Here is a 14,774-nt window from a genome sequence, read left to right as displayed (position 1 = left end):
ATGCAATATAACATATCATTACACTACTAGTGATTGCCACCATGAAAGTTTGCTAGCCTATATGTGCAGGTTTCTTCTCGTAGATCATTTTCTTTTGATCAAAACAAAGCTACGCACACATACCAACTATTACAGCAATGCACCCCCTCTGTAATATATTTCCTTTCTAGATGTTGACTGTCTAGTTTGTACCCTGAGCAGAATCATAATTCTTCTCTACTCAGACAAGGCTGTGCACTTTAAGACCACTGGTGGTGATGTGCTCAGTATAATAGTTCTTAATGTATCTTAACGATGCGATTCATTTATATTTTACAGTCGTTTTTGAAAGGATGTGCATAGGTACCGTAACATTAATATTTATGCGGAGTAGCAGGACACGCTGAGTGTTGGTCTTTTTTTGCTTGTTTTGATTCTGGAGGCGGAGCTTGCCATTAAACCCCCTTCTCCCCATGGAGCGGCGCAGAGTAGCGGGCGTAGCAGTGTCAGCAGTCTGGGCTGCTGGGCGCGGCAGCGGTGGCATCTATCTGACCTGAAGGACCTCTACCTAGAAGCAAGTAAGTCACATGAGTACTGCCTTAAGACTGTTGACAGCGCCCCTTAGCGGATAAGGCTGAGAGTGAGGGTGGTTCCTGGGAGATCTCGGAAAAGGCAGATTACAGTTGTTGAGTAAGCATGGGGGATATGAGCAGTCGCAGCTTGTAGCCAAGGGGAAGCGGACTGCCATCGCCTGTGACGATCGGCACACAGGATTCAGCAAATATAGACTCAATCTCACTATTTTCCCTGTTTGAACCAAATTCCCCTCCTACCTGCTCCCTCCCTCCGTTGTTTAGGGCACTTTCACTGTCCTCTGGCGTCCACAAGCAAGACAGCTGAATACTGCTTGGTGGTTGAGCAAAACCACCATTACCATATTGAGAAGAGTCCCGAACTCACACAAAAATAGAAATTGAAACAAGTGACTTTGAGCAGCGCCATGCACTTACCTGTCAAGCCTCTTTGCCGTGTTCAGGGTTGGGGGTGAGACAAATCCTAAAACTCTCCCTGTGCAAAAAATGATAAATGTGAGCGTGTGCACTTGGCTAATGAAGCCCAGTCTAAAATTGACTCCTTTTTTGGAAACAGACAGCCGCGACAAACGCTGATCAGCTAAACTCGGCTCAATGTGCAAATACTGAACAGCTGAGATTGGCCCACAAGGTTGAAAGGGATCTTGAGGAGGAGGTTTCATTAGAGGCAAATAATATGTTGGACAGCAATGGCTCCCTCCTCAAGATATGTAAAACCATCATAAGGAATTCGTTGGGCCCTGTCGACTTCGCTCAGTTTAATATACAAGCTTCTAGCCTGTAGCAGTCACCTGACCTAGAAAAACTACTGACAACTTATGAATGGATATCTAGTGAGAGTGACTACGATGAAGTATCACCTTCAGAGTCTTCTATTGAGGACTCAAATATAACACAAATGTCAACCAAAGAGTCAGTAGGCCCCTTAAAAGCAGACATTGAAGCTCTCCTGCTGCTGTGTTAAAAAATGGCAGAGGAACAGCGGGTGCTTAAGTAGATTGAAGCAAGGCTATTGGAATTGTCATTGCACAAAAAAAGACCAGGAACCATTGAAACAGTCAAATTAGACTGGGCGGGATAAAGAACAGCCAGACTCTCCCATGTCACCTCCTAATAACAAGAGGAATAATATCAGAAAGTCAGGAGGGTCTAAGGATAAGAGGAGCCCTAATTGTGGGCAGGAACTTACTTTATCCTCTTTCCGAGTGGACCCTCCATCACAATCCTGCTATGTGCTGGCTGATTCTGAGAGCTGGGCAGTAGAGGCTCTCCCGTTGGATAATGCACTTAATAACCCCACTCCATCGCCACCTAGGAGCACGCGGCATAAAGGCCCCCTCCCTCCTCGTCGACGTTTTTTGCCTAACCCTCTACAAAAGAAGGTAACGACAATTCCATGAAATCAGAGAAGCGACCCAGGTAAGAAAAAGGCGACAGAAAAAAGAACCATCACCAAAGACATGGGTGACAGCACGGTCAGAATGGTTCAGCTCCAAGGCCCGATGGATAAGTGATAAAGAAAATTGATTGGTACTGGCGAGTCACGCTATGCCTCCTTAATGTTAGTTACACAAAGTTATTATAAAGAAAAGTCAGTTTTGCCAAATCTTCATTGTTAGTGATTTTATTCCCAAAGAGTCAGCCGGCACCTGTTTCGACCTAAGTAGTCCTCAAGGCTGATACAGTAACCATAGAACCACAAACAAAGATTGTGAATAATTGTAAATGTGTATATACAAACGTAACAATTATGATTATCATGTAGAGGGAAAGAATGTAAAAATAAAAAAATGAAAATATAAAAGAATACGCATATTTGTTACAAGACACAAATGTAAAGGCAAAATTAATAACCTGATATTGGTGAATTAAAGAGTTACATAACCAAAATCATGTCGCAGATGAAGGGGTATGCAGACACAGGAAGAACAGACAAAAACACAGTGTCCTAGTTATTCACATGTGTTATATTCTGAATGGTTTCATTTTTTGCTCTAAGAGTGGGTCTGTAATACACCTTATCTTTCCATGGCCACTAAGTGATTAACTTCCGTGAGTTCGTTCAGTTTTGGCTCCTATCAATCGTGAAATTATGCAAAGCACCTGATAAGTCCAAGGTAACTATCAAATGTTCCGGTGTTGATATCTATTGTCGTGTGAGATATATTATACCATCACTAGTGTACATTAGGATCGTCATTTGTGCCAAACTGGCCACTCACCAAAGTGTACACTATCACCCAACCAGTGTTATAGTGTAAAGGGAATAGTAAAGACTCACCCTTAGTTTTCACTGCTAGTTATGTAGGATAAAACCAGTGGAGAGAAGTAGGACAGAGTCTGAAATCTCTAACAGGCTGTGCAGTCTCTAACAGGGTTGGCATTATGCTGCTAGTTTCAGCAAATTACTATTTTACCTGTATCAGGCGTGTTGGTTGTATGGAATGTTTCCTTGAAAAAGTCTCTGATAGTTCCTATCAACACAGGATTAATTCCCCAAAAAGAGTAGAGAATGAACTTGATGAGATAGCGAGCACCCAGTATTTTAGATATTTGATGTTAAAAATGTCAGTTTGCTGCCTTACCATTGTCTGGCGCGCTCATTGGATAAATAGCTTCCTTATGTTGGTCTCTATCGGTTGCTTGAATTGCTGGGTTCATTCCCTATAGAGCAAATCGCTGTCATCAATGTTATCTAAAAGTGACTATAGATAGGTATATGGTAAACTTCTCCATGCCTCATTCTGGGACCAATTGTCCACGTTCACAAGTGCTAACATTAAACAAAGTCCTTTGTTATATATCTCACCTTAATGGTTGTCCTGATTCCTTGACGAGTGTTTATACAACACACAGCCGCGGACGTTACATCGGACGGCGTACATCTCAGGCGGTTGTTTTCATAGACGAGAGAGAAGGCTCGTTCCGGGGATTTATGGCCCTGTAGTTGTTGGCTTCTTCCGACTGGACCTTACACCGTCCAAGATTCATGGATTTGGATTATTCTTTATCGGTATCCATAATAGAGTCCATTGCCGTTATGATCAGTGTTGGAAATATTCAACACTTTAAGATGTAAATTTACTTGCATCATCAGTCCTGTTTGAGTGGCGGATCGAAACTAATACATTTTTCGGCACCACTTTTGGACCAACTTAGGTTAACGTCTCTAAACAGACTTCCAGATCTACAATCAAGCTTTCATGAACTGTACAAAGTTTTACCTGCGAGAACTACTGAATGATAGACAAAAATTCAAGCATTAGTATGTTCCAGGTTCACACTTGCAATATTCAGTGCGCCCTGAAGAAGGCGACTACTGGCTCGTTTTATTGAGCCAGATAGGTTGATTTCGCCGAAACTGTTATGATATTTGAAGATCATGTATGCACAGTAGGCACCCAGCACTTTTTTGCATTCGGCACCTTGCACTTTTTTGCATTCAGTACCTTATTCCTTATTAACAATTTGGTACTTAGCACTTGGTTACATTCAGCACCTTATCCAATTGTTAACTATTCGCTTTTTCCACAGCATTTCCACTATTTGAATGAAATTTAAAAATGAGACAGTGGTATTTTACCTTGAGTAATACGAGGTTATGAACTGTGGCAATCAAATTGCGATTGAATGGTGTAAAGCATTAGATTTGATAAGTATTTTATACTATAAATTAATTCACCCATTTTTATTTCTTGTTGTGATGTTTGTATATTATGCTATTTTATAATGGTAATAAATTAAAAATGAAAATGTGAATATTTATGACTGGGCTTCCTTCTCTTTTTTGCCTCTATTCTCCACAATTGAGTACTCAAACTAATATAGTACTCTTCCATGTGAACTCCCTTTTCCCCTTTGGGATTTTTCTATGATGTCCTGATTCCTTGTCCAAGGTTTAAATCCCTGGTGCCGCGAGCGTGCTTAGATGCACGCCACCATATTTGTTATTGTTACTGTGTGGTAGTGCGTGTAATGTCACGCGTGTGATGCACGTGACATCACACGTTCAACGTGCATGATGTCACACGTCCAATGCCCGCAGCTAGGCATACAGCTGCTACATTTCCCGTTTGAAAAAGTGCACATTATTCAAATTGCCTGTCTTGATGAGTAAAAATGGTGAGCTCTAGGTCCCATGGTCCGAATTGGCATTATGGATGAGTCAAACCATATCTAACCCTAAAGTTTTTAATCACATGATACCACTTAGCAGCTAAGAAATTAGTATATGATCTAAATGTGGTTTCATATATTACAATGTTAATCTCACGTCAGCTGGTGCTTAAATATGTGAACTTAATTCCATTGTTGTGAGTCCAAAGGCTGCACTTGCTGAGAAGCCAAATGTATAGTGTGATCAAAAAACGGTCTCCAAAAATAGAAAGGCAGATCTGCATCGATCATTAGATAGATTACATGTTCCCAGTCATTGTGAATTATCTCATTAAATATCAAATCCCATCTAATATATTGAGACATGACTCAAACTATTGTCATTGAGTGCACTTTTTGCCATGTGCTGTAGATGTCGAGTCTAGGAGAAAAGTGGCCATGTAAGATAGGTGATACACACATCTTCACAACTGAGCCCACATTCATCTCTTGAATCATTCAACATATATGAGAATCTATGATAAACCCCACATTCCTGATGTCACACATTATAAAGTCGAAGTATGAGTAGTTATCTTTAACAGTACAGCATGTCGTAATGAAACAAGTCTGCTTCTATATTGCTCCCACTAATGGATTATAAAAATCCTAAACATAACTGCCAGTTATGCTTCCATTCTCCTTTCACTTTTGAATGACTGGGTGAAGAGGGAGGGGATTTTGCCCTTTCACCAGATAGACATAAGGAAGGGGAGTGGAACAACTGATCCTGTATGGACACATATGACTCTAATGACAGACATGCATTTCTACACTGCATCTTCTGCCCTGTACCTCGCCTTTGTAGACTACTCCACAGCTTTTGACAGTGTAATAAGGTCAAGGCTCTGGGAGAAGCAGGAAAGGTGGGGTATAGATCCCTCATTGCTGTATTTTATTAAAGCACTCTACTCTGAAACAGAGGTTAGGGTGAGAACTTCTCAGGAAGGCACTCTCACCATGGCCTTTAATACCAACAGAGGGCTTAAGCAGGGGTGCCCTTTGTACCCCTTGCTTTACAATCTATATGCGTCAAAGTTAGTAGCAGCTCTTAGAGGGGTACGTAACTTTCTACCTCATTATGCCAATGATCATACAGTCATTCTGGACCGAACGTCCATGGGGTTGCACGCTCCCTAGAGGCTCTCCATGTTTTTGCAAAAGAGCTGGGATTGAGTCCCAATCCAACAAAACAAAGATAATGATTGTGAGTAGAAGGGCGAAATGAAAGCCATCTTTCCACTGGAAGTTAGCTGTGGACCCCTTGGAACAAGTGGAAGAGTAAAACTATCTAGGAGTGGGCATTAGACCTAAAATGACATTGGCACATCTATACCAATCCACTGGTAAAAAAGCATGAAAGAAGTGGATGTTATTAAAGAAAACCATAGATTTCCACGCAGGGCGGTCTGTGGAGGCGAAGATCAGAGCAAAGAGGTGTTCTATTGTCCCCTGTATTCTGTATGCCATTGGAGGTATTTCCAATGAGATTAATTAACTGGCTTACAAAATTGAAGGCAAAGATTTTGCGTTCTCTAGTAGGCCTACCAGTAATGGTTCCAGTAGAGGCCATATGGCTGGAACTGGGGCTTCCCTCTCTAATGTCACTTTGGAGATTGGCGGCATGCAAACTGTGGGCGAAAATTCGGTTTAATGGGCCGCTGGAGTTGACTTAATTGAATTTTAGAGTTTTGCATGGTGGGCTCTTCTCCAAAAGTGGATGGTATAGAGAACCGGTCCAGCTGGTTTCCTCTCACTTCAGGGAATTAAGCATAGAGGATCCTCCTCATTCTTGGCAGGACTTTTATCTTCTCACGTTGGAGCAGAAAACAAGACAACTGGACACGTCGTAAGCTGTCAATCGCCTAGCTAAACTTTGCTGATATGCAGAATATTCTCAGCAGGGTTTCACTGTTGACTCTCCGAGGAGCTACCTAATCAAACTAAGTACCCCCGCTCTGACTAGATTTATACTTGCCAAGCGATTAAACTTCCTCCCTATGGATGGGAATACCAAGGAAATGCCAGATGTGTAGACTGTGTGGAAACCATGTTGAGACGCAAAGGCACATTCTTACCAACTGTGGTGCACTGGAAGAGGAATATGGGAAAGGTTACAAGAAGTTTAGGCTAGTGTCATCAGACCAATTTTGGGCTATGATTTTGGCAGCAGAATCTCTGATGATAGTCTCGGCTGCTCATCACATTTGGCAAAGGGCATTGATCAAGATGAACATTTTAATTGAATTAATTATATTTTAGATTTTTATGAAATGATAAATTTAATGCTTTCCATTTTATTAGCTTTTATTGGGTTTTGATGAAGTAACAAATTGAGGGGCTGATTCATGGAATTTTTGCGATGAAAAACAGGGATTTGTGCGCCATTCTGGCTGCAAATCCCCATTTCTGAAACAGGGATTTGTAGGCAGAATGGCGCACAAAACTCTGTTTTTCGGGGGCAAATAATTCCATGAATCAGCCCCTGAATGTTTGATTATTTTAATATGTTTTGCAAAGTAAATAATTTGTTTCTTAAACGGTCTTTATTATGCAGTGTAAAAGGTCGACAACGTTCTACCAAATGCACTAAAAATATTTTTTTTACAAAAGTTATTATTTATGCTTACAAAATATGTTTTGGTTTCGGTACCCAGTAAATATATCCCAGTCAGAAAAAGTACACCATTTCTCAAAAATAAATAGCAAAACCTTTAAATTAGTAATAATTTCAAAGTAACTGTTTTAAAATAGTAAACGATAAATAAGGGAATTAAACAAAGTGTAAACCACTGACCTAAAAACTGTAGTGCATTGGGGTTTTGCAAGTTTTGATCTAATGTGAGTGAGGCCTCAGGAATGCATTTTTGCCACTGCAACACTGTCCAACAGGCCACCCTATGTTTGAGTGCAGACCACAGATTATCCCGGTTTAAAAGTTGGATATTTTTCATTTTTTAATATCCTTTTGTGGAGAACATTGAGCTTGAAATTTGGCTGCGATCATGCACAGTTGTTGTAAATAAGAAAACTGACCGAGTATGGGGATTGTGGAATCAAGGTTTCGGGGCAGTTCTGGGGAATGCAAGGCAGTTTATCCCAATCCAATTTGAAATGTTCTTTTTTCTGAGTTTTCTATTTTGTTAGTATGTCAAGGACATCATGTTTTTCAAATAATGTAGTACTTTATACATTTATAACGCGCACCAAATGGCCCATAGGCTTACGGGCACCAACCAAACAAGAAAACCAAGGGAGAGCCAAAAGAGAAGTCCAGATAACAGCCCGGCAGAAATACATTATTTTTCTAAAAAACATTATTCATTACTGGCAAAACTTATTGCAGAGATCATTATGGATACAACATGATAGTAGGCCACTCATACATAGGGCGGGTACAGTTTAGTTTAGGGCTTCACATTCACAGGATCAGGACATGGGGGGAGAAATTTGGGGGGGATGAGGCATTGCATAGCGGGTTGCTTTATCGTTGTTGCATCAGTCCACATTTTCTTTTGAGTTTACTGCATTCTGTAGGTATGATCTGAGGGGGGCTCATATGTCTTTGGGTCTTGAGGTGGTTTGGATACCTCATACATAGGTCTCTTCGCATTCCTGCACATTTATCAGGTCCCGGAGCCAGGCTTTGTGAGTGGGAGGGGTTGTGGATTTCCATTTCATGAGGATGCCCCGTTTGGCTATAGCTCTTCCCACTGCAAATAGTCTGCAGGTCCTTGTGTTTGCTTTCCCAATATCCCCTAGCAGGTATTTCAGCGGCGTGGCTGGGATCTGTGTGTTCAGTATATCGTCATAGTTTCTGCTACTTCTTCAAAGAATCGCCTGATTCGTGGGCATTCCCAATGCATATGTATCGAATTTGCAGCTCTTGCTCCGCACTTGGGGCACGCCATTTGTTTCGAGGGATCAAACTTGGAGATCTTACTAGGAGCGACATGGAGGTGATTTAAAATTTTGAACTGTATGAGTCTGAGGTTGGCACATATGGAGATGGCTTTGGTATATCTGCAGTAATTTGTCCAGTGTTGTTCATCAATTTCAATGTTTAAGTCTGCTTCCCATTTGCTTTTCATCTCGTTCTTGGATGGGGTGTTGTCTTGTACTATTCTGTACAACACGGAGACGCTGCTGGTAAAGCCGTCCTGTGTCAGAATGTCGGTTAAGAATTTGTGTACAGGTGGCGCCATCGGGAAAGTCAGTCATTTCTTCTTGCATGCCCCTCTTCTTCGCTGGTGTTGTAGCACTGTGAATAGTCCGGCTCCCGCCCTGTTCTGGATCTCTGTAGCTGTAAGAAATTGTCCCTCTAGAAAAAGGTCTCCAACCTTAGCTTGTTGTTATGGGTCCCACCGCATCTGTATCGTTCGGTCCCCCGTGGGTTCAAGTCCGGGGTAGTGCCATAAAGGTAGGTGTGGCCAGTATGGTATGTCGCATCCCACTCTCTTGAGGATCTGTGTCCATAAGCATATCGTCGATGACACCGGGTCTGCCAGTATTCTCTCATCTGCCACCTTGGCGAAGATCATGCTCTTAAGGTTCATGGGAGATGCCGCAAACTCTGCTGCCCATATATGCACAAATTGTTCAGTAGCATTGTTCCAGTATCTCGCGAAGTGTGCCTGTGCCGAATGGTAGTATAGAAGAAAATCTGGAGCCGCTAGTCCGCCGGTGTCATAGCCTACGCATAGCTTAGCCCAGCTGATTCTGGCCGTGCGTCCCCCCCAAACAAATCGAGAGGACAGTTTCTGTATTGTGTCGAAGAATTTCCTGCCCGGCCAGATCGGGATGCCGTTGAATAAATATAACAACTTCGGTACCACTACCATTTTCAGTAGAGAGATACGGCCATACAGGGATAGTGGTAACTCAGTCCATACGTTAAGCTTGCATTCCAGCTGTAGCAGTAGTGTGGTGTAGTTATTGGCGTAGAGAGTATTCCTATCTGGTGCTAGTATAATGCCTAGGTATCTAGTTGTGGTGGGGGACCACCGAAAGTCGTGCATGGCTGCAGTTTGGACTGTGGACTTGGACAGCAGTACTATTTCAGACTTAACCTGATTAATCTTGTATCCTGAGTGTTTTGAGAATTCCAGAATGCCTCGCATCACAGGTGGTAGGCGAGTATCCGGGTCTCTGATGTAGAGCAGTGTGTCGTCTGCATAAAGAAAGATGAACTGCGGGGATCCCATGATGCGGATGCCTCTCCAGGCATGTTTGTTGCGCATGTATGCCACCATTCCTTCTATCATTAGTGCAAAAATTCGAGGGGAAAGTGGGAAGCCTTGCCTGGTGCCTCTCTGTAGGTGGAAACCGGATGATAGCGTCTTGTTGGTCAATACTCTGGTGATGGGGTTGCGGTACAGTAGTTTTATAAGCTAAACGAAACCTGGGCCTAATCACATTTTTTAAGTATTGCATACATGTACCTCCATGAGATAGAATCAAACGCTTTCTCGGCGTCTCATGTGACTTCCACCATTTTGGTCTAAGGGTCCATCGGGGAGGCTATGGCGAAAAATCTACGTAAATTAAGAGCGGTGGAGCGGCCTAGCATAAAGCTGGATTGGTCTGGGTGCACAAGTTTGGACATGAACAGGTTCAGCTTGTTTGCGATGGCTTTAGTGTAGATTTTGGTGTCGACATTGATAAGAGATAGTGGTCTATGCGAGGATGGATCGTTAGGAGGTTGGTGTGGTTTCAATACGCCCATGATAATTGCTTCTCTTATGGATGGTGGTGGTGTTCCCTTCTCCAGGGACTCCTCCCACACTTCTAGTAGTCGTGGGGCCAGGACTTCGATGAGGATTTTGTAAATATCTGACGTCAGACCGTCTTAACCTGGTGCCTTGCCCGTCTTGAGGTCTTTGATTGCTTGTGTTAAGTCTTCAAGGCTCAGAGGCAGGTCTATGGCGGCTCTATCTTCCAGGGACAATGTAGGGATCGGAAATGAGTCCAGATGTCTTTGTAGCTCCTATGCTGTACCTTGATCTGTGTTCATGTATAGTTTTGTGTAGAACCTCAGGAAAACCTCGCTCACTTTCAGGGGGTCTACATGTGTTGTGCCCGTCTCATCCGTAATACTGGAGATTTGTCGGAGGCCCTATTCGGATTTAATGAGATTTGCCAGCATCTTGTCAGATTTATTCCCTTCTCCGTATTTTCTGGCCTTGATCGGTTGTGCCATGTACCAGACCTCCTTTTCTGCTAGTGTCCTGAATTCGGCCAGGGCGCTGTGTAGTGGTGCCAGCGTTTCTGGCCCTGGTGCCTCCATATATGCTCCCTCCGCTTCCTTGATGTGAGCCTCTGTCCGAGCCAATTGGGTACGGATTTCTTTCACTGTGCCGGGGACCTTGGATATTAAATGACCCCTTAGCCATACCTTAAAAGTTTCCCCAAACCATGCTGTGGGAGCTCACCGAGCCTTGATTCCGCTCGAAGAACTCTTCCACCTCAATCCGGAGTGGATCAAAAAGGGAGTCGTCTCTCAGGAGGTCCGGTGGCATTCTCCATAGATGGTGATCCGGTGTGGGTATCCCTAGGTGTATATCTAACACCACCGGGGAATGGTCTGAGAGGGTGTGGGTTAGTATACTGCATTCTTTCAGGTCTGGAACACTTTCAATGTAACATAGCCAATAGTCAATTCGGGAACTTGACCCATGAACATATGAGTAGAATGTATAGTCTTTGATGCAGGGGTGTAATTCCCTCCATGCGTCGTAGAGTGGTAGTAAGGACATGGCCTGTTTTATAGTGAGTGCTGTCTTTGAGTCCGTCCGTTGAGTTGTGGTTGTCCTATCGAGTGTGGAGTCTAGCATGGCTTTGAAATCTCCCCCCCATATCACTCTTGCTCCACAAATTGGCATTAGTAATGCGATGACCTGTTGGTAGAACTCTGGTGTGTCTATGTTGGGTCTGTAGGTGTTGACGATGATTATATCTTGACCTTGTATTGACCCCCATATTATTATGAATCTGCACCCCCCTCAGTTCTAGTCACCTGGAACCCAAGTCTACGATGGACCAATGTGAGTACGCCCCTTGACCGCGTCGAGTAGTTCGTGGCAAATATTTGTGAACCCCAGGAACGCCCAAACGAGCTGGAAATTTGGTCAAGGGTGTGCGTCTCCTGTAGCAGAAGAATGTCGATTCTGTGCCAATTGGCCTATGCCAGAACTTACCAGGCTTTGATAAGGTTGAGCAGCCCCCTGATGTTCCAAGTTAAAAGTCTAGTGCTCTTGGTTACCTGGTGCGACGCCATTTATTGTCACTGTTTTCCGTACATCGCCTCTTAGGTCTTGTGGTGTCCTACTCGTTGATCTCATGCCAGATTTTCTACTTTGGTACCCAAACTGTCCCACCCTCCACCCCCCACCCTCACCATCCCCCCAATCGGGTGGTGTATCCCTTCTAACTTATTGGAGTTTTGCAATTTTGGAGGTGGCGCTTTCCTTCGCCGTGCCCGGAGTTGTAGCCTTCAAGGGTGTACTGGTCCTGTCGGTTAGCGATCAAGTGTTTCCAGTCATTGTAGAGATGTTTGATTCCACATATGCTATACTGGCGTTTCCAAAAAATGGGTTCTGCCTGCGTGTTGAACCCAGAGTTTCGCTGGAAACATCATTACATAGACGACTTTCCTGTCCCGTAGTATTTTCTTGATGTTGTTGAATGAGCACCTGGCTTTTTGTACTCCAGTCGAAAAGTCGGGGTATATGTGGATGTGGTTGGAGTCATAAGAAAGGGGAGCTTTTTCCCTTTCGAGCTTCAGTATTAGGTCCTGGTTGCTGTAGTTGAGCAGGCGTGCTATAATTGTTCTGGGTGGGGGTCCTGGCATGGTGGGTAATATGTGCCCTCTCAATTAGGAATTGGCTTGAGAATTGGACATCAGGAAATAGTGTGCTTAGTAGATCTTCCAGGAAATGTTCCATGGGTTTGTTGAGTTTGGATTCTGCAATTCCGAACATGCGTATATTATTGCATCGCGATTGGGATTCTAGGTCTTCACATTTTGCCTTTTAGTGTTTTGATATCTTTGTGTATGTCTTCTATGGCTTTTCCCTGTGAGCTGGACGTGTCTTCTAGCGTGCTCACCCTGTCTTCCGCCTCAGAAACCCTGGCATTTACTTTCCGGATGTCTGAGCGTATAGACGCTGTGTTTTCGCTGGTGTCGTCTAGCTTGTTATTGATGGCGACAAATCCTCTCTCCATCGCTGCCATTGCCATGTAAGGGGCCATATAGCGTTTGGATGGGTCCGTCAAGGGGGTATCAGGAGGGCATGTCTGGTATGTGTCCTGTTCCATACTGGGGCGCTGGCATACGCGTCCATTGGGCCCTTCTTTTTGTTCTTTGTCCCCCCTCAACTTTGATTTGTGTCCTGGGATACATGTATAGTGGACACCGCACTCTCGTGGTGCCAGTGGCTTCTCACAGGGGCTTAGGAGGTTCCCCTACAGAGGGCTAGTGGTTCTGATAGTTCCAGGCGTTTGCGTGGTGTGCTGTGATGTGGTCGCCTTGCTGAATCCAGTCTTTCTGTGTGGAGTGTCTCAATGGGTTCATGGTTACAGCCAGTGTTTGCTCTGTTCGGACGTGCTAGGGCAGTGCTTTTAGGTTTTGCAGGTGTTCCTGGAAGAGCTTAGAACCTGTGTCCCACACTGTATGGTAGCTGTATGTGGTAGGGTTTATATTGTTCGTGGGACAGCCCTGCCTCCGACGGTAGTGAATGGAGTTTAGCAGCGAGGTTCCGTGTGGCAGCAGGGGCGGGGTTTGTGTTTGTGTCAGGTTAGAGGATCTTTGCAGAGTCGTAGCGTCCCTTCCCCCCCCTCTGGTCTCAAGTGTACGCATTGTGGGTTGCTTTGCTGGCATGTACCTCGATGTCGTCCAGAGGCAGTGGGCTGATGCTGGCAGGTCTGAGGGACAGCGTATGTTAGCTGTGGTGACGGCCTGCGTTTGTTGTTGGGGAGCGGGCTAGTGTGGGCGGTTTCCTCCTGCTTTGTCCCACACTTCCTCCGTGCCCGCTTCTACCCAGCGTGATTTCTGTTTGCTCTGCAGGTACCGCTGCCCCTCATATGCGGGTATGTCCTCCGGAGCCTTCGTGGGTATTTCTCACGGGGGTTGGGCACCATACGTGGCCCACTGCTGGTGGTGAGGGGAGGGTCGCTGAGTTCTCGAGGAGACCGCTTAAAAATGTGCGCGCGGATCTCCGACCGTTGGTGTCGCCTGCTGCAGGTCCGGGTGTCTTTCGACATGGATCGAAGGTGCGATTCAGCCAGTAACTTGCCTCGCTTGCTCCTGAGAGTGTTAGCTCTCTCCTCCTGCGAAGGAAGTTAATCAGCTTAGAGTTTAACCACAGGATTTATGTTAATGGGAGATCTCAGGTTACGGAGCTCACGGGTCAGCCGGCCATGTTCTTCAGCGCACAACACAGTCCCAGAAATGCATTCTTGAAAAAAAAGACAGAAGAAGAGGCCTATCTAAATACAGTCTTCAGTTTTTTCTTGAACAGTGGTTTTCAACTCTCTCAAATCTGACGGAATAGCATTCCAGTCTTTAGGAGCTACAGCAAAAAAGGAGCTCTTATTGATCTGTGTAAGAGTACAGCTGGGCTCCTTCAGCTGATTAATGTTATTGGATCTGAGAGTTCTTACGTTGGATTTATTCTGCAGTGCCTCTGTCAGGTACACTGGACTCATGCCGACTAGGCATTTATAGGTAATTACAAACAGACCAAACAGACTGTAATTAAAAACAGACAACTATTACACTAATCTGGCACACTCTTATTTATTAATACCTACCAAAAGGCTACTGCAGTAGTCGATTTTCGACCCAATAATCGCTTTAGCCACACTCTCACAGTTAGCCTTGGAGATATAGGGACGCAGAGACCAGACTGTTCACTTGGGCATTCATGTTCAGATTTTGGTCTAGATAAATCTCCAAGGTTTTGACTTTTCCATCTCACAGCTGGCTACCTGGAATATCCTATATTCTGCACCGAGCTTTAGGATTTTATTTGCTGTTCCCACAACCAT

The 14,774-nt window shown here is 44.2% G+C and overlaps 1 protein-coding gene across 1 annotated transcript in view; it reads left to right on the top strand.

The window, feature by feature from the left end:
* Window positions 1-479: 479 nt before the first annotated feature.
* Window positions 480-14,774, top strand: part of LOC138563770 (methanethiol oxidase-like) — a 421,550-nt gene continuing 407,255 nt past the window's right edge. The window contains exon 1 of the mRNA XM_069642864.1: window positions 480-557. The gene's annotated coding sequence lies outside the window, so the exon portion shown is untranslated. The remainder of the gene's footprint in view (window positions 558-14,774) is intronic.

This window comes from Ambystoma mexicanum, chromosome 1p (genome assembly GCF_040938575.1).
Source record: "Ambystoma mexicanum isolate Mex_15411 chromosome 1p, UKY_AmexF1_1, whole genome shotgun sequence".
Classification (NCBI taxonomy): domain Eukaryota; kingdom Metazoa; phylum Chordata; class Amphibia; order Caudata; family Ambystomatidae; genus Ambystoma; species Ambystoma mexicanum.
The sequence above is the reverse complement of the archived record's forward strand: the minus strand, read 5'-3'. Positions and strand labels throughout refer to the sequence as shown.